Raw genomic sequence first — 18,831 nt, forward strand, 5'->3', positions numbered from 1 at the left:
CCCCCACCAAAATTTTTTTTTTCATCATTTTGGAGACACTTGAAGGCTTTCAGAATTCTTTTATTTTTCCCTTGCAGTCGTCCTGGGTTTGGTTAAAGTGGATGTATTCTTAGAGGCAGAGGCATAACAATGGCCTCTACAGGGCAATCAAGTAAATTCCATTTGGAGAAAACAGAACATTATCATAATTAATATTAATTAATAAACTAATTTATATTAACTTTATTTGTTTATAAGAAACATGATATTATTCAGACTTAAAGAAAGATATTTCTAGACCTTGTACAAACAGAAAAGTCTATGGCAAAGGGAGATAGTAATTAAACAAACAGGAAGAGACATTCATCTGCTCTCCTTTGAGAACTTGAAGAGACACACTACTCTATATCAACCCCAATAATAATCTTTAATTTTTGTCTCTACAGATTCTTAGCCTGGATCATAGTCTTTTTTGTTTTTTTCCTGTAGGGGATGGATACTGGGGAGAGGAATGGTTACTGATTCCCAGAATTTTAATAAATGCAATGCAGGGCCAATTCTTTTTTTTATTATTTGTTCTTATTAGTTATAAATGACAGTAGAATGTATTCTAACATATCATACATACATGAAGTACAACTTCCTGTTCTTCTGGTTGTACATGATATGGGATTACACTGGCCATGTATTCATATATGAACATAGGAAAGTTATGTCCCATTCATTCTACTATCTTTCCTATTCCCATCGCCCTCCCTTCCCTTCATTCCCCCTTGTCTAATCTAAAGTACTTCTATTCTTCCCTACCCACACCCTTATTGTGAGTTAGCGTCCACAATAAGGTCAGAGAGACCATTTTGCCTTTGGATTTTTGGGATTGGCTTATTTCACTTAGCATGATAGTCTCCAGTTCCATTTATTTACCAGCAAATGCCATAATTTCATTTACTTTATGGCTGAGTAATATTCCATTCTGTATATATGCCACATTTTCTTTATCCACTCATCTTTTGAAGGACGCCTAAGCTGGTTCCACAGCTGAGTTATTGTGAATTGAGCTGCTATAAACATTGATGTGGCAGCATCATTATAGTATACTGATTTAAAGTCCTTTGGGCATGTACCAAGGGGTGGGATAGCTGGGTCAAACGGTGGTTCCATTCTGAATTTTCTTGGGACTCTCCATTCTGCTTTCCAGAGTGGTTGTATCAATTTGCAGTCCCACCAGCAATGTATGAGTGTAATGCAAGACCAATTTTGATGAGAGAACCCACAGGGTCTGAATTCACCACGTTCCTCCTCTGGGTGATGGTTTGTTGATGTGAAGATACAATCCTGTCACTACCAGTAACTCTAGGTTTTAGGAGTTACAGCAGAATGGGATCTGCTACTGTGTTGTTAAGGAAAAAACTGATCTGGAAGAAAGAAGATTGGTAAAGGAGGCAAGTACAAGGTGTGGTTGATGTAGTTGAATTTCAACCTGTAAAGCAAAGCTATGTACCTTTTAAAATGACTTTCATAACAAGTCTGGAGTTTTAAGGTCTGGGGTAAGATTTCATTCTTGGTCCCGTTTACTTAGGATATAATCCAGAAAAAAGATGGTCCTGAGAGAGTCAATGAAGAATAGACCCATCTCCAAATCAATCTAGATCTATTGTTATAACTTCCAATTTATTAGTATCATGGATTTGCATGTTAAGTAGCAGCAGCAGAGTGAATTAGGATATTTGGAGAATTTCACACTTGCAAATTTTAAATAATACAGTTACTAAGATTAAGTTTTTCCTTTTAATGTTTTTATTAGTTCATTCTAGTTATACACAACTTTGGGGTTCATTGTGCCATAATCAGACATGCATGACTGGAATGTGCTCCACTTCAGTCCTCAGGACTCCTTTTTAATTTAGAGGTACTTTCTCTTTTCAATACTATTAAGAGTTTCATGATTTTTTCTCCTTTTTCTCTAACTTCCTCTCATCCTAAGTCCTTTTCATCTCATAATGACTGATTCTTAAGCCATTTTAGATTTAATCAAATGTTTTTCTTTTTGGAAGGAATAGAATGCTAGATCTCTTTGGAGGTATACTTATACATTTTATTATCAATTTTAATCTTGTATTTGTGTCTGCACTTTAGATTTTCAACATTGTAGGGTTTTTTCCTCTTCTGGTGAAGTTTTTGTCATTGCTAAAACAGTCAATACTCTTTTAAAAAATCAGCAAAAGAATTTCTACCTATTGCTACCATGCGTTAATGACTTTCCTTCTCCCCCAAGTTAGTGATTTCATCTGTCAGTCATTGAAAATTATCACATATTTCAGGGGGACACAAAGACAAAATGTCATGGTTATTAGGCTATATGGTCCACCTTTTCCTTTAAGGTGTTTATTTGCTTTGTTGGTTTTGTTTTCATTTTTGGTCTTGAACAAAGCACTCAAGAAATACTTGATGTTGAAATAAATTTTTTTATTAAAATATTTTTTATTTTTACAGACTGCATTTTGATTCATTGTACACAAATGGGATACAGCTTTTCATTTCTATGGTTGTACACATTGTAGATTCACACCATTCATGTGATCATCCATGTACATAGGGTAATACTGTTTCATTCTACTATCTTTCTGTCCTCCACTCCCTTCCACCCCATTTTCCTCTACACCATCCAAAGTTCCTTCATTCTTCTCTTCCCCCCATCACCTCCCCTCATTATATATTGTAATTCACTTATCAGAGAAAACATTCAGCCTTTGGTTTTTGGGGGGGAAAAGGCACACTCATATATTGCTGGTGGAGTTGCAAATTGGTGCAGCCACTCTGGAAAGCAGTATGGAGATTCCTCAGAAAACTTGGAATGGACCCACCATTTGACCCAGCTATCCCACTCCTCAGTTTATACCCAGAGGACTGGAAATCAGCGTACTACAGTGATGCAGCCACATTCATGTTCATAGCAGCTCAATTCACAATAGTTAAATTGTGGAACCAATCTAGGTGCCCTTCAATTGACAAATAGATAAAGAAACTGTGGTATATATATACAATGAAATATTACTCAGCCATAAAGAAGAATAAAATTATGACATTTGCTGGTAAATGGATGAAGCTGGAAAATATTATGCTAAGTGAAATAGGCCAAGTTCAAAAACCAAAGGTCAAATGTTTTCTCTGATAAGGAAATAAATTTTATTGGGGTTAAGACTTGTCATTTGTAGGGATGGAGCCCAGGAGGATTCGCCAGAATGCTTTCAGTTGGGTAGCAAGGATGCCTTCCAACTCCCCAGCCAATGGTCACTGTGCTGCAGAGCCTCCCCTCTCTGCTTCCCTAAAGACAGTTGTCAGCAGGAAACAAACCACTGCAACCTCAGATTCCATGAGGACAGGGTCCTGTTCACACGATGGCTCCTTGGCCTTCCCAGGGAAATCTCCAACAGGCCAGCTTGGAGCACTTCACTTGAGCACTTGGCTCTCATAGAAAAGAGAATAGCTCTGCTGTCAGTTCTTAGTGAAATAGAAACGATTCCAAAGGAGCAGAAGAAAAATATAAAAATCCATTTCTAGATTTTGTCAGTGTTTCAAAGGGCCAAGGTTCAATGTGTCCTCTGAGATCCTGGCTTAATGAGGCCTTCCTTCTTGATTGAACCAGACACAATGGAGACAGAAAGAGTCCCTGAAAAGAGACCCATTCCTCTCCCTCTCCTGGTGAGTCTCAGGAGGGTAAGAATGTTAAAGGTGCAGATGAATGTAAGCTGATCTAGAATGTTCTCAGACAGACAGACCTTCCCAGGACAAGATTCTCTCAGAATTGTCTCTCATACCAAATATTACACGTCCCTCAAGCGTTTCAGTTGCATATGACAGAAATCCAACTTAAGCTTAAGCAAAAGAACACAAGAAAGTACTCATTGGAAGTCTACCCAGGATTGGATTTGAAGGCCTTCCTGGCTAGTATTTATCCTTACTTTGTTCTTACATTGACAGACAGGTCTCCTGCAAAACTGAGCCTTGGTAGATCCTCAAACTTGTGATTCAGAGAAAGAAGAATTATCTCCTCCAATAACATTGGTAAAGGTAAAGAGAGATCTCTGGATAGCCTGAGCAGTATCACACACCCATCCCTCAATCGATGTTTTGACCAGCAAGATGAGTAGCCAGAACTGAGTCGATTGTCCATTCTTAAGGCTAGAGAGGGGTTGGACCTGAGGATTCCCTGAGTCATTTGGACTGAAAGGTGTGATGGAAAATTGAAAGACCGTAGTTCCCAAAAGGAGTATCAGCCATCTAGAAAAACAACCCCTGCGTGTGTGGAGAGACTTTGTTGGGTCATTCACAGGAGAACAGAAGGTTCTTGTCTCTTAAAGAAGTAGAGAGTCCCAAATGAGGTTGGCGAGAATCCTGACATGAACTGAAATGTGGACCTGCAGATTAGGCTTTGGACGCACTTGATTTCAAGCCATGCCATTGCATTATACTGAAGTTTGGAGCCATGACTCATTGGTGGGAAAATTTTATGTCACCGTACCCTCATTCCCTAGAGATAAGTAATCCTTCTCTCTATGATGACTTGGCCATGGATTCTGGTAGAATTCACACCCCTATAGAGCCCTTTTATCATTCGGCATAGCCTACTCTTTTCACAGGAGGGGAAAAGGACTCAAGAGGTGAAGAAATTTGGCTAATGTCACATTGTGTAAGTCTATTGTGTCATCAAGCCAGAATGTTTATGAATCAGGACTCATTCCGCTGGCGTTCATTCTGAAGGAGAGAAAAGCATATCTCTGCGTGAACCGAAGTGACTGGGCAGAGGTGGTCATGGTGATGGGAAGGAGTCCAGACCAGCAGACAGAGCGGTCAGCAGAAGAGAAGGCTGTCAGGGTGGACTCCCTGCTTGGCCATTAGGGAGTTTGTGCCTAGACTTGTGGCACTGAAGAGGACTCAAACCCAAACCCAGGTCCCATGAGGTCTGAGCAAGACTGTGCTCTGCAAATGCTGAAGTAGCAAGCCGATTTCCAAATTGAGCTCGTGCCCTATGGAGGAAAGTGCAGGGCCTGAATTCCTGGAAATGAGGGTCTGAGTTCCTGCTCCAGGTTGAAGCAGGAGTCTGACTTGCCAAGGATCAGAATGTTAGACCACAAGCTAATTGTGATATGAAAGTTAGAGTGGTAGCCGAAGTCAGGTTTTAAATTGCAAACATGGGAACTGAAGGCAAGAAGAATGGGCAAGTATTTTTCCGCAGTGAAATGCCTGTTGTCCCTAATGGCTCACCGTCACTTCAGCTGTATAGCCGACTCAGTAATAACCCTTGTGTCCATTGCACTCTGATGAGGGCCTGCGGGAGGAGGAGGTGAAAAATGTAAGGCATTTCACTAGAAAAAGAAGAAATTTGGGGGAGATCATGAAGAAAGACAAAGATGTAGAATTGCAAAGCAACTCAAAGCAGACTGGCAGGGTGGTGCCAATCCGCCCATCAGAAGTCAACATTAAGCACAGACAGAGGAAGAAGGGCATTTTGGATTGGCCAATCTCAAAATGCAAAAGGTATAAACCCAAGTTGAGGTTCACACTGCACAGCTTCTTAACAGACCCGAAATCTAGCAGAATCATGGAGCCTTGCCAAGTTTAGTAAAAGACACCAAGGACACACTAGGTCTGAAATCAAAAGAGGTGACTGGAAACTTGGATTAGGAATGATGTATAACCTTTTTAGAGATTTGAGAAACTAAAAGAGGAAGCTCAGACTGAGTTCCCAGGAAAACATATGGTGACCCAGGGGGTAGAATCCCCACCAAGAATAAAGACAATAGAGAAAAACTAAACTAAAATTCTTCTGGGCTTCAGGAGTGCTGGAATTTGCAGCTCAGGATTAACTTCACCTTGTAATCAACTTTACTTATCTCGTTTCTAAACTGTTTAGTTTCATCTTAGGGGAAATGGGGTCAGAAACTGAGTTCTGCCCCTCCCCCTCTTTTTTCTGGGACAGAGCAGCCCCCTGGATATGGGAAATCTTTGGTGGAAGTATCAGCAATTGAAACAAATGAAATATCTCTGTGACATTCATAATTAAACTTTCATATCTTTTACACAAAAACAATGCTTGGAGCACGGGCATTACTGGAAACTCACGAAATGAACCCTTTTTGTGGGGTCAGTGTTTACTATACTCCTGATTGTTTCAGAAAGAAAACTTCATGAAAGGAAATCAAGAGCATTTCTCCAACTCCACAAGTACGGCAATAACAGGAAACAAAACTCCTATTTCTGTAGTTTGCCAGATAAGAACTCAATAGTAGATTTTTTTGAAGACATGTGCTGAATGCCACTAAAGACGTATAAATTACCGTCCACTGCACGGTCTTGGCTGAATAACTTACTTTATAGTTTCTATTTCTGGTGCGGAAGGCTCACATACATCTGTCATTACTCCAGAAAATGGCAAAAAGTGGCAAGTTGGCAAAGAAGAACTTGTTGTTAACAATGTAGTCACAGAATTGCTCTGCCCCCCAAAACATCCAGACCTTAAGTTTAACTTACCAAGAAGTTAGAGGCAATTGCTGGTGGCCCTTTTAGAAGATCAGAGCTCAAAGGCTCCCCAAGAGCAGAAGAAATAATGGCAGAGAAGCTAGAACCTGCCAAGAGTGAGGGAAGAGTGCTCTGTCTGTATTTCCCTCCTGACACTTTCTGGAAAGACAAGATTGAAGCAGAGATCTTAGTGAAGAACATGAAGCATTCTGATCTTGAAATTATGCTTTCCGTGAGTACTCAGCATAAAGGTCAGGTGTTAGGAGGTTGAAGAGTAATCAGTTGAAGAGTTGCCCGCGGCGGTCAGCAGTCAAGACTTCTATGTAAATTCGAAGTCGTCTCTCAATCAGATCTTTGATGAAAATTAGAACCCAGTGGCCTTAGATGGGATTTTTTTATTTGCACCTTAGGCAAGGAAGTGGCTTACCCAGTCTAGGGCATATTTACTTATGACAGATCTTATAACTTAAGTAAAATAGCCAGTTGGTCTATTTCAATATACTTCACCAATTTTTCACCAGCCCCAATGCAGTAGCAAACATGACCAGTGAGGTATGTGTGTGTCTCATTTTAAAGTTTATATTCTTCAACAGTTTTGAAAAAGGCCAGAAAAGTGAGGTCAGAAAGCCAGGTCCTTTAAGACACAATTCTCTCAAAACACACCTTCTGAACACATGTTGATATTGAAAATGTATGTTGATGGATTCTTTAGGTTATAACGTGAAGGCTCTTTTATGGTCCTGATCTTCAGCTTTTCAATCGTGAAAACTGATCATTGGCTTCCTTGTTTGTTAAGACATCATTGATGTCATCCCTTGTTGACAAGGCTCAGAGAAAAGGATTTTTAATATGTACTTAAGTCAACAGTTGTGAAATGTTACTAAGACCATCCAACTAGCAGAGGGTGAGATTAGTATCTTTGTTGACTGTGTAGTGCTACGACCTCTAAGGAAACCGTGAAAGATACACAATAATACACCAGAATCCAATCCCCAAACCCAGGGGCAGGCCCTGCTAACATTATGCATTTTACTTCTGCTTGTTCTAGATCACATTTATCCACACTTTTGTATCCTGATTTTACTTTGCTTAACTTTACACCATCAGCAGTTTCCTGTGCTGTTAAAATTCTGCATAAAGATCATTTTTTATGAAGGTCATACCCTTTCCCATGTGTGAATAAACCACATTGACACATCAAGATGTCTTTCAGTGTTTCTTATTACAACTAATTTTCTATAAAAATCTATGCAAATAAATCTCTTTCCTTTTTACTTGTGATTTATTGTGATGCTTTGGAATAAAATTGTAAGGTCAAAGGTATAACTTTTTTAGAATTCTTGATACCAGTTGCCAACTTGGTAAATAGAAGATTAGACTGATTTATACCCTGATAGAAGTTTTTGATTGTGCAAGAGACAACGTGCTTAGTATTCATTAATTTGGTCGTGGTCTTAGGAAAGTTAATACTTATGCTAAATAGAGCATTTGTTAATGACAAACGATTGGAATATTTTTGTTTATGATAAAATGAAGGAGCAAGACATTTTTAATATACCAGAAAATGCTGAGAATTTAAAATTACAATCCAAATTTATGGCTGGGGAGACAGGGTAGGCAATTTTTCGAAGTTCATTTCTTGAATAATAAAAATAATTCCTTCTATTTGCAGCCAGCTTCACAGACTGCCAAATATGCTCATAAATCACCTCTTACTAATCACCATGAACTTTAGCAAACTCTTCTGAAATAATTCAGGGCCTACCAGAAACCTGCACAGTCAGTCACATTCAAAAATAGATCACAAAATTGCCTTGCATTGTAAGTTTATTTCCCTCATTAGTTTTAAATTTTATATTCCCAGGAAAGAACTCTCCTCTGGGTAAGGAATAGATTGTGTGGCACAATGCCTTTAATCGCTGGTAGGCTAGGAAGGCAGGCCTAGGAGGTGGGCTCTCTGGTGCCTGCAAACACACACAAACGTCTTTGCATTACTTTCATGTCAAGGACAGGAAAGAGAACATGTTGCAGTTTCCAGAACACAAGGCACATCCCTGCCTCCGGGTCTCTCTGCTCATTTTCCTTTAGCCTTTAATATTCTGCCCCTGAATGATCTCCCTCCTTCTCTCCCTTCCTCTAGGTCTTTGTACAACTGGCTGCAACTGAAGTAGCACCCCCACATGGCCCTATTTGGAATTGCAACCACCAACTTTGCCCCAACTGCAGAAGTCCCTCTCTGTCCCTTCTCCTGCTTCATTTTTCTACACAACATCTATTACTATGGCATTTGATCCTTTGAGTGTTTTACTTGATTTCTTGTTTTTGTCTGTCTTCTCACATAAAATATCAGCTACTTGAGAGACAGGATTTTTGTCTGCTGTATTCCCTGCTATATCCCCATTTGAAGAGAATCAACATCCACTTACTATACAATGAATCAAAATGCAGTCTGTAAAAATAAAAAAATAATTAAAGAAAAAGAAAAAAAAAGAACTTAAAATACTATTCCATGCCATGTCTGATCATGCTAAATATTCAATGCAAAATAGAAATAAATTTCATTTTTTATATTGCGTAAAGATTAAAAAAAAGAATCAAATTAAAATCAATTAGTTAGATACAGAGATGAAATAAGAAGTTCTTTTTTATGGTGAAAAAAGCTTGGAAATTTCAGAATATTGAATGAGAAAAGAAAAATTGTACATTAAAACCTTGATGGGTCTCTGTTGTTAGTAACCCAGGGTGAGCTTCATAGACAGAAAATCAATGAAGCAGGCAGCCTATTTGCAATAGATGCCGCTTCCTTTCTTGCAGACATCCTACTTGGCTTATGAGTCAGTGCCAAATTCAAATTATGTAACTAGTCCATTTTAAAAGATGGAGAACATGATCTCAGGAGGCCGAGGCAGGAGGATTGCAAGTTCAAAGCCAGCCTCTTAAACAACGTAGGCGACTTAGGGAAAACCTGTTCCAAAATATTTTTTTTAAAAAAGGGGGGAGTTGGGGATGTGACTCAGGGGTTAAGTGCCTCTGGGTTCAATCCCCAGTACCGTAAAATAAAGTAAAAAGTTGGAGAAACTTAGAATGTTGATGCTCTTGAACTTTATATTTTACTGGAAATGAAAGAAAAGGAATGCATAATAAATAAGGAACTCATGTTGAACTTAATGAAATCTTCATTTTCAACTCCCAAAATAAAGATTTCCAAAGAAGAAAGGACAAAAGTGAGGAGTTGACCCTGGCGAGATGAAAGGCAGAGAAGTATTACAACTGAAAATTTCAGTCAGTGCCAGGAGAGATCAGCTCAATTTGGAGACGTTAGGATCGCTTTACCTGCCTCGTCTAGCCCACAATGAGATAAGAGGACAGAAAAGGCTGTCTTTGTGACGTCAGCGGGTATCCGCCTAACTCAGCTTCCTGGCGATGCTCTGTCATTGTAAGCATCCCTGAACAAGTATACCAAAAGAGGAATGAAAGGGTAGCAATACTCAAGTTGTCCCTTTATGCTGTTATACCCACAGTGCGCACACTCAGGTTCTTCTCCCAACCCCAGACCAGTCCACAGGGACCTCTCTTGAGACATTTTGTGTTCACTTATTGTTTGTGGTTGTTAAGACAGCAGGCATGTTGGATCCAAGGACGACTTTCTGAGCATGCTTTCATGCAGTGACATGGTAGCAAAATAATTCCAAGTTATCATTAGTGGTAACACTGATTACTAGAAAGAACATGAAATTTTGCATTTGCCAAGGGGTATGTCCCGTGCATAGCAGAGGGAATGGCACCCAGGTGTTTGGGGACAATTTTCTCCTTTCTAAGGCAGCAAATTATCCAGGACTTCCCACACCCAGATGAGCAGTCCTGGAGTAAGGCTGGGAGAAAGACATTCTTTCTATCTCTATGGTATGGGTAAGGGATAATCGTGTGTGTATTTCTAGCACCCTACCATTTTAAAGACAATTAAAGAAATTTGTTTTGCCAAATATGCATGAGGCGAGTCTGGCAATGTCAACCAGAGATTTGGAAGATTCCAAACATTAATGTTCAGTGCAGTTTGTACACATTTTGGACAGGGCAAAACTATTTATTTTGAACTTCCATGTCTCCAAGCAACCATACACTACAAAGCATTTTAGAAAAGCCTTTTGGCAGAGGCTAAGGAGAATTTTCCATATATATGAATACTCATGGGGAGATAATGGGCACAAAAACCCATTTCAACTTCTGCCACTTCTGGTACCTGATCTTACCTTAGAAAGAAGTAGCGGGGGTTGAGCTGCGTGCACTGGCTTGCTCTGCACAACACCTTAGGAGAGCCAGATTTTTCCTCTTTTGACACGTGAAGAAATTGCAACGTTATATAAACTGCAGATGCAAAGCTAAAGTCTATCTCAACAAGGGGCATTTCTGAGTCCTTTTTTTTTTTTTTTCAGACAGTTAACCTTTTGGGAAAAGTGCCCTTTAGGCTAAGCCTTTTTATATTCTTTTCCTATATTCTTTGGACAAATGGAAATGTCTGTTTGAGACTATCTATCAAATTCCAAAATGGTGGGGATGAATGGGGGAAGATGCTACCAGGCTTGAAACCCATGGACTGTTTATTGGTAATTTACTTGGTCCTTGCAGGTAGATTTTCTTGGCCTTTTGGTTGACCAAGGAATGAACTGGGCAGTATTATTTCACCATTATGCAGGGTCACAAGACTAGGAAGTATAATTCATTCTTGATGCTCTGATGCTATTTGGGCAACTCTCAGTCAATTGATAGGAACTCACTTTTGAGGTAAATTTTTAGTTTGGCAGCACTTGTATTTGGACTTTTTTTCTGTCTGACCATGCATATTTTGAAAACTTTTATTCGCACCGGGATCATCCTTTCAATGAAATTGTGTCTTGGCAACATTCTATTTCTTATACTAAACAGAAAACAATTGCTACAGTTAAATGCAATTCAAGTTTTCTAGGGAGTCTTAAAAATAAAGATGCCATTAGCTGAAATCCTTGCTAAGCTCAGAGCCTCCTATGGGAAGCAGGATGTATACTAGCCCTCAATTGATCTAACACCTCATGTTCTGAGTCTAAGCAAATCTGGGGTGTGATTTGTCTCCCCAGGGAGGTCTGACTACAGGGGGAGAATAAATCCTAATGATGGCAACATGAGCATTCTAGTTTCATGGTGTTCTACTTCTCGCTGCAATCTAACACTCTGGATGCACACGAATGACGCCTGCCTGTCCCTTTGCACTGGCAAAATCTGGTTCCAGAGTCCTCAGAGTTGAAAAGTAGCCTCTGCACCATGGCGGGTCATTTCTCCAGGGTTCTGTCCCGTGGTCACACTGCTGGTCTTCTCCTCTGTGGACAATTCTCAGACAGTGCCAGGGAGACACTGTCTATTCCAAACTCCTCCAATGCTCTGTATTTTAGTTCTAGAAAGTTCAGAAGCAGTGAGACACTGAAGATGGATGTTGGGTACAGTGTATTGATGACGGAGCAGAGGGGACACTTGCTTTGCGGACGGGTCTAGGTTAGGAAAGAGAGGTTCTATATTTTCTATAGACCATCAGCAACATTGCTGGCATGCCGGAGTGAGGGAAGGAGTAGGATTCCACGGAATGGAATGTTTGTCCAGTGATAGCCAAATTTTAGAGGATGAGGGAAATAACAGCTCCCTATCTATATTAACTTGGATTGGTCTCCACCCTTATCATTAATCACTGCTGCAAACAAAGTTAATGGGGATGTTATGGCTCAATTTCTGTGGACTGGGGAAGCTTATCAATGGGACTGCCACTTCCTAGCTACTTGTGGAATTTATCTGTGTCAAATGAGTTCACTCAGGGATGTCATGAACATGGTAAATTCTGTCCTGACAGGAGGACGAAATATTAGAAAACATTCACATAAATTTGAAGTGGGGAAGGAAGCTCCTAAAATTCACCTTCTTCCCTCCATTCCTCCATGAACTTCTGAAGACATAAATGGACATTTGTATTTATAAACATCAACAGAGTTTATATTTTTATAAACAGTTTACAACATAGTTTTTTTTTTTTTTTAAATACAGGTTGCAATGATGTAAGGTCACCTCCTTTGAAGAAAAAAATTATATGAACTGTAATTTGTGATCATTTATAATTTATGATACCATACATTGTCATAATTTTATAATCATAAATTATAACTAGAAATGCAATAAAATGTTGAATGAAAGATTAACAGACTAAGATATTCACATATAATCATATAGATTCTCAGGGTCAGTTTGGTATGTTATCCAAATTTAGTGCATTTTTGCTGTCAAAGAACTTTTGATTCCTGCAAGGAAGGAATAAGACCACGGCAAGATCCCTGTCACTAAATTGCAAAGGAAAGCAAAATTCAGAAAACTGGTTATAGAATCGATTTTTCCAGTTGAGGATCCATTCACTAAGTTCACTAGACTATCTATCCTGTGTTTCACTTAAATGTTTTTGAGCAAGAAAAGTAAAAATCAAATAGTTGAAAGAAAGTAGTAGCATTACTTAAAGGAACAGCCAACAGTCCTGCTGTTTGTCCTCATTAAGTTCTGTGCTGTTTACCACGTGGTTTATGGCACCGAGAGACAAGATAGCTTTAGTCATTTTACACACTACCCTGGGGTGGGGTGGGGTGGGGTAGAAGGATTAGGCAAGAGGACACCTCACTAAAGAATGTCACACACCCAGCCTTACCTTAGAGCTGGTGGGGGACTTTTGCATTTCAATTTAAAAGACCAATAAGTGACTGAGTCCATTTTTTTTTGTTACTGTGACCAAAAGACCTGACAAGAACAGTTAGAAGAAAAGTTTATTTGGAGGTTTGCGGTTTCAGAGGTCTTAGTCCATGGACAGCTGGCTCCATTCCTCCAGGCTCAAGGTGAGGCTGGACATCATGGTGGAAGAGTTTGGCAGAGGGAAGCAGCTCACATGATGATCAGAAAGCAGAGAGAGACTCCACTCACCAGATACAAAATATATACCAAAGGCAAGCCCTCAGGGACCTACCTCTTCCAGTCACACCCTACCCACCTTCTGTTACGACTCAGTTAATCCCATCAGAGGATTACTTCACTGATTGTATTAAAACTCTCATAACCCAATCATTTCTCCTCTAAACCTTGTATTGTCTCACACATGAGCTTTTGGGGGACACCTCACTTCCAAACCATAATACTGTTTTAGTCAGCTTTTTTGCTACTGTGACCAAAAGACCTGACAAGAACAGTGAACAGAAAAGCTTATTTTTGTGGCTCATGGTTTCAGAGGTCTCAGTTCATAGACAGGCAGTTGCATTGCTCTGGACCCAAGGTGAGGCAGAACATCACGGCAGAAGAGTGTGGTGGGGGAAAGTGACTCAGGATATGACCATCAGGAAGATGAGAAAGAGGGAGAGACAGCTCACCAGGCACAAAATACATACCCCAAAATCACATCCCCAATGATCCACCTCTTCCAGTTACATCCTGTCTGTATACAGTTACCACCTAATTAATCCCTATCGGGGGAATTAATGTATTGATTAGGTTAAGGCTTTCCTAACCTAATTGTTTCACCTCTAAACTTTCTAGCATTGATTCATACAGGAGTTTTGGGGGACACCTCATACCTATACCATAACAAAACTTTCAGATTGAATCTCTTAAATAATACAAAGATCCATCGAGCTCTCTGGAGGGTCTGAGTGATAAAAAGTAACTAAAGTCATTGAGGTAGCTAAATTTTCAAGTTTCTTAGGGACTATAAAATGGTGCCTTAATCAACAACTCTAGATAAATAAATGTCTTCCTCTCTTTCATCTTGAGTCTTTTCCCCCCCTCACTATTCATAAAAGTGTGTGTGTGTGTATGTGTGTGTGTGAATAGAATTTACTTTCTTATAATTTAAAGTTTCTTTGAGAAATGTTCTCCTGATAAATAATATCCCTAAAATATTCTTTGGTATAGGATACATTACTAATAATTTTGCTAGAATACTTAAAGAAGACTTTCTGTGTTATTTTCAAGTGCTATTTAATGAGTTTAAAAAATGAATAGAAGTGCTTCTACTTAAAGCTAGGTAACCGTGGGCATATTATTTCAACTCTTGAGCTTTTGTTTCTTTGCATATATAAAAGAGGTTGGTGATTCCTACCCCCCAGGGCTGTCATGAGGATTAAATTGGATAAACTATACACATTCTCTGGTGCTTAGATTATAATAGGTGCTCAGTATTAGTTCCTTCTATAAACCATTCGATCCCAACTACATTTTAGCTTTTGTTGATACTGTTAACCAATGTATTCATCACTAGTGAATCTACTCATCAAAGGATGAATGCAAATTGCTTATGATAAAACATTTTTATTTATAGACATTATTAAAAGCAGTCAAATAAATGTGCCTTAATATTATTTTAATATCATAGAATACTTAATTAACACTTCATCAAATTCTAATACACATGAAACAGCATGGTCCTAAAATAAAAATAGGCACATCAACCAATGGAATAAATTAGAGAGCCCCAAAATGAACCCATGTGTGTATGACTAGCAAATGATTTTTAACAAAAATTCCCAAAATACACAATGAGAAAGGGACCAGTTCATCAATAAATGGTGTTGGGAAATTAGATGTCAATTGGGTGAAATTTTACCCTTATACTTACACTAGAAAGATATTGTAAAAGCGTATGACATATAAGGAAAAACAAGAGATCTCAGCTATGGCCTTCAGGACTTCTGTACCTCCACATTATTATGATTTTATTCTCTACATAATATATATGCCTTTTTCCCCAATTTAACTATTTCATGGTGAAATCATCAGGTTGTAGCTTCTCAGGGTTTCAGAGTTTGCAATCTTGCTACATATCTGAACTTAAGCTCAAAATTTGTCTCTTTCTGTTACCATCTCTCTCCCACTCACACATGTACAACCCCTCTACATGCTTTCACCTTTGTGCAGGCTTCTTTTCCTGCCAGAATTCTGCCCACATCCCACCAAAGGCTCAAGATCCAGCTAAAACACTTTTTCCTCTGATAATCCTTTGGTGGAGGTCTCATTCAACAAATGAAGGGGCTATGAGGTACAGGGTACCAAGCTACAGAGAAAAGAAGTGGGTATGTGAGACCTCCAAGGAGATCAACAGATAATCAGGAATATAGACAAGTAGGTGAATAAAAGATCACAGCTGCTGGAGTAAGCTTTGGAGGCCACAGACTTGATCCAAATGGTCAATTCAACTACGTCAAGGTGGTCAATCAAGGAAACATTTAAAGCCAAGGGGATCATGAACCTGGCTCTGGGTACACTACACGGGTATGCTGTGGTGTACACAAGTAAGTGTCCATCAAGTAGGGAGGATGTAAATGAGTGGATGTGGATATTCCTCACAGAGGGATCTGTATGTGAAGACACACGAGTTTGAAGCTTCCTGACGTGTTCGAAGCTGCAGGAAGTGGATGGGACTGGCCCAGAGGGGTAAGACAAGAGATCATTTGGGGAGGGTAAGGCATGCCAAATCCTAAAGGTTTTCTATTCATTCCATCAAGACTGGATTTTGTACTCAAGGGAATGGGGAGCTACTGGGGATGTTTACATAAGGTAAGAAAATGAGTTGATGCACATTTTTGGAAAATGTCTGGAAGGAGGATAGAGGAAGATAAGATTGGAGGCAGTGTCCAGCTTGGAGACTGTTTCACTTCTTTGGTCTGGAAATGACTAAATTTCTCTTCCCTGAATTTACATGGTGCTGATGGTCAGTACCTTTTATTTTACCATTTGACTGATCTCTTGTGATGATACTCCTAAGAATTCTCTCTCTACAGCTAAATTGAAAAGGGCTCTGACACTCCTTGGATTGTCTTTTGGTACTTGCTCCACTAATCTTCTACAAAAGGCTCAAACACACACACACACACACACACACACACACACACACTCACACTCATGAACAACTCCTAGGACAGGGAGAAATACAGAGAAAACGGGTAGGAAGTGCTATTCATGGACAGATTCCACAGGTCTCCACAGTGGTTTATAGTACCCAGCCACAGTGAATATTGCATACACTTATAAATAAGCTCTTGAAAGACATCGAATGGCTAGAAACCACACTGGAGAGTTGGAATGTGTGCACATTGTGATTTTTTTACCCTTTGGTCATTTCTTCTATGTAACCTAATTAAATTTGTACATTTGCATATAAAACTGCCTAGTCACCAAAACTAATACTTCAATTTTGACTACATAAACTATGACTTAGCCTTAAATGCATTTCCCTCCATCTTTCAAACTGAGCTTTTTTGAGCCTTATCAAACTTGGTGGTATTTGCATTTGAAAATATTTATTGTTTAGCTTGCAGAACATGGGTTTTATTCAGACCTGTTATCTGCAAGGACAAATTGGTCTCCACTGGATATATCATCTTCATTTAGAAAAGATTACATTGCAGGGGTGTAAAGAAAGAGGTAATATTTAGTAAAATTTTCTTGAGTGATTGGTATGTTAAAGAAAGGGAAAAGTCCCCATAAGTTGTACCAGTTTTTATTTTATAAATCATGGAATTTTAAGTCAACAATGTTGATTAAGAGAAGTGGCAGATCTCTGCTTTAAAATACGTTTTTCCCTAACCTGACACTTTTTCCTAGCCTAAGGGAATTAGTCCCTAAATTCTTGGTCTAAACCTAAACATAACAAATTTTTTCACTGACCTTCAAAACCTACTGCAAAACACTGTAAAATAAAATCTTGCATTGCTATGGTGATAGGTAGAGGTCTAAATATTTGTGGTTTTAAAATACATATGAATATATGTGTCTACATGCTAGAAATTTTACCTAATTCTTTAATAATATGGCCATTTTATGAAGTTTTCTGTATTCTTCTGAAAAGGTGCATGTCTGTTATCATGAACATTTTGACAGTCTGCCAAACTATAGTTAGAGGAAAGCATGGGTCAGTATGTACATAGAGAAGGACAGGAAGGGAAAGATGAAGAAGGTGAAAGAGGAGAAGGAGGAAGAAAGTGAGAAGGAGAAGAAGAAAGAGCATTGGAAGAAATGTTTTTCACAAGTGAAAAAAGTGGAGAGAAGTCCTTGGTCAGCAGAAGGGGAAATATCAGAGATTGAAGTATCACAGAAAATGAAGACCTCATGGAATCCACAACACGGTAGCTCCCCTTCACATCTGCCCCACCAGTTCTGGTGTGTGCTCATGGACTGAAAAGTTAGAAACTGAAAACTGCCTTTCCAAGACTCCCTTGCAGCTAGACTTTCTGGTCAAGGTCTCTGCTAGTGATCAGAGGCAACAGGGGAAACATGAACATAGTATAAAGGAAAGTGGGAAGCCAGCAGCAACAGGTTGGGCGTCCACTCTTCTAGTGCAGGTGACTTAGGGGACACCTGGCTCTGGAGCCATCAGTCCAGTGGTGACTTCATCCTTCATCCCCAGATCATGGTTCAGGCCACATGCTCTGAAAGTCACATATTAGGCGGTGACAATCTGAGTCTTGAATTGCAGATTCGTTTAGGACAATGGCTTCCTGATTCCCCAAAATTTTAATAGTGGAAGAAATAGGGCTTGCTCTTCTAGTATCTCATTTTCTGTTTTGAATCCTTTATTGCATGTAATAGGTAGAATCTTTCTGTCATCTGTAACTGAAAGCTAATAGACATCATTTTTACATTAGGGACCCTGAAGGAGTCATGAAAAAAAAAGGTTGTATCTAGCTTAGGGGATAAAACCTCACCTTATCTTCATCAGAGTACAGTTAGGCATGTAGGTATCAGTATTGGTAAATGTAGTCAGTTTCACTTTTCAAAAGTCAACTCCACTTCATCAGCAATTTTCCTAAACATAGCTCCTAATAGTGAGTTTGAAAAAATAAAGAAAAACTTGAGCAGAGTACCAGGTTAATGCTCACGGCGGGCCTCATTTGGTGGGCAAAGAGTGTGGTTGATTGTAAATTAAGAGGAAATTTGAGCAAATTTAGTTTCATACTTTATTACTAACTTGATCAGAAGCTGGAAATATGTGGAAAACATATTTCCACATATGGAAAACTGACATCAACAAATAAGCAGAAGGTTGAGACATCACAAAAGAGAAAAAACTCAAGCAGAAGATGCATATCATATTCCTAAAAATATCATCCAAAGATAAGGCAGAAACAGCAAGAACAAATAACTTACGCATGAAGACAAAATTAAAATATCATTATTACTTTAGATTTCAAAGCTTATGTTGCAATGAGATGAAAACATTTTATTCCACAAATGGTGTAAGAAAAATGGAGCATAGTAATTTCCTTAAAGTAGCTAGGTCACCCTGGAAGC

The sequence above is a fragment of the Sciurus carolinensis genome, chromosome 7 (genome assembly GCF_902686445.1).
Source record: "Sciurus carolinensis chromosome 7, mSciCar1.2, whole genome shotgun sequence".
NCBI lineage: Eukaryota > Metazoa > Chordata > Mammalia > Rodentia > Sciuridae > Sciurus > Sciurus carolinensis.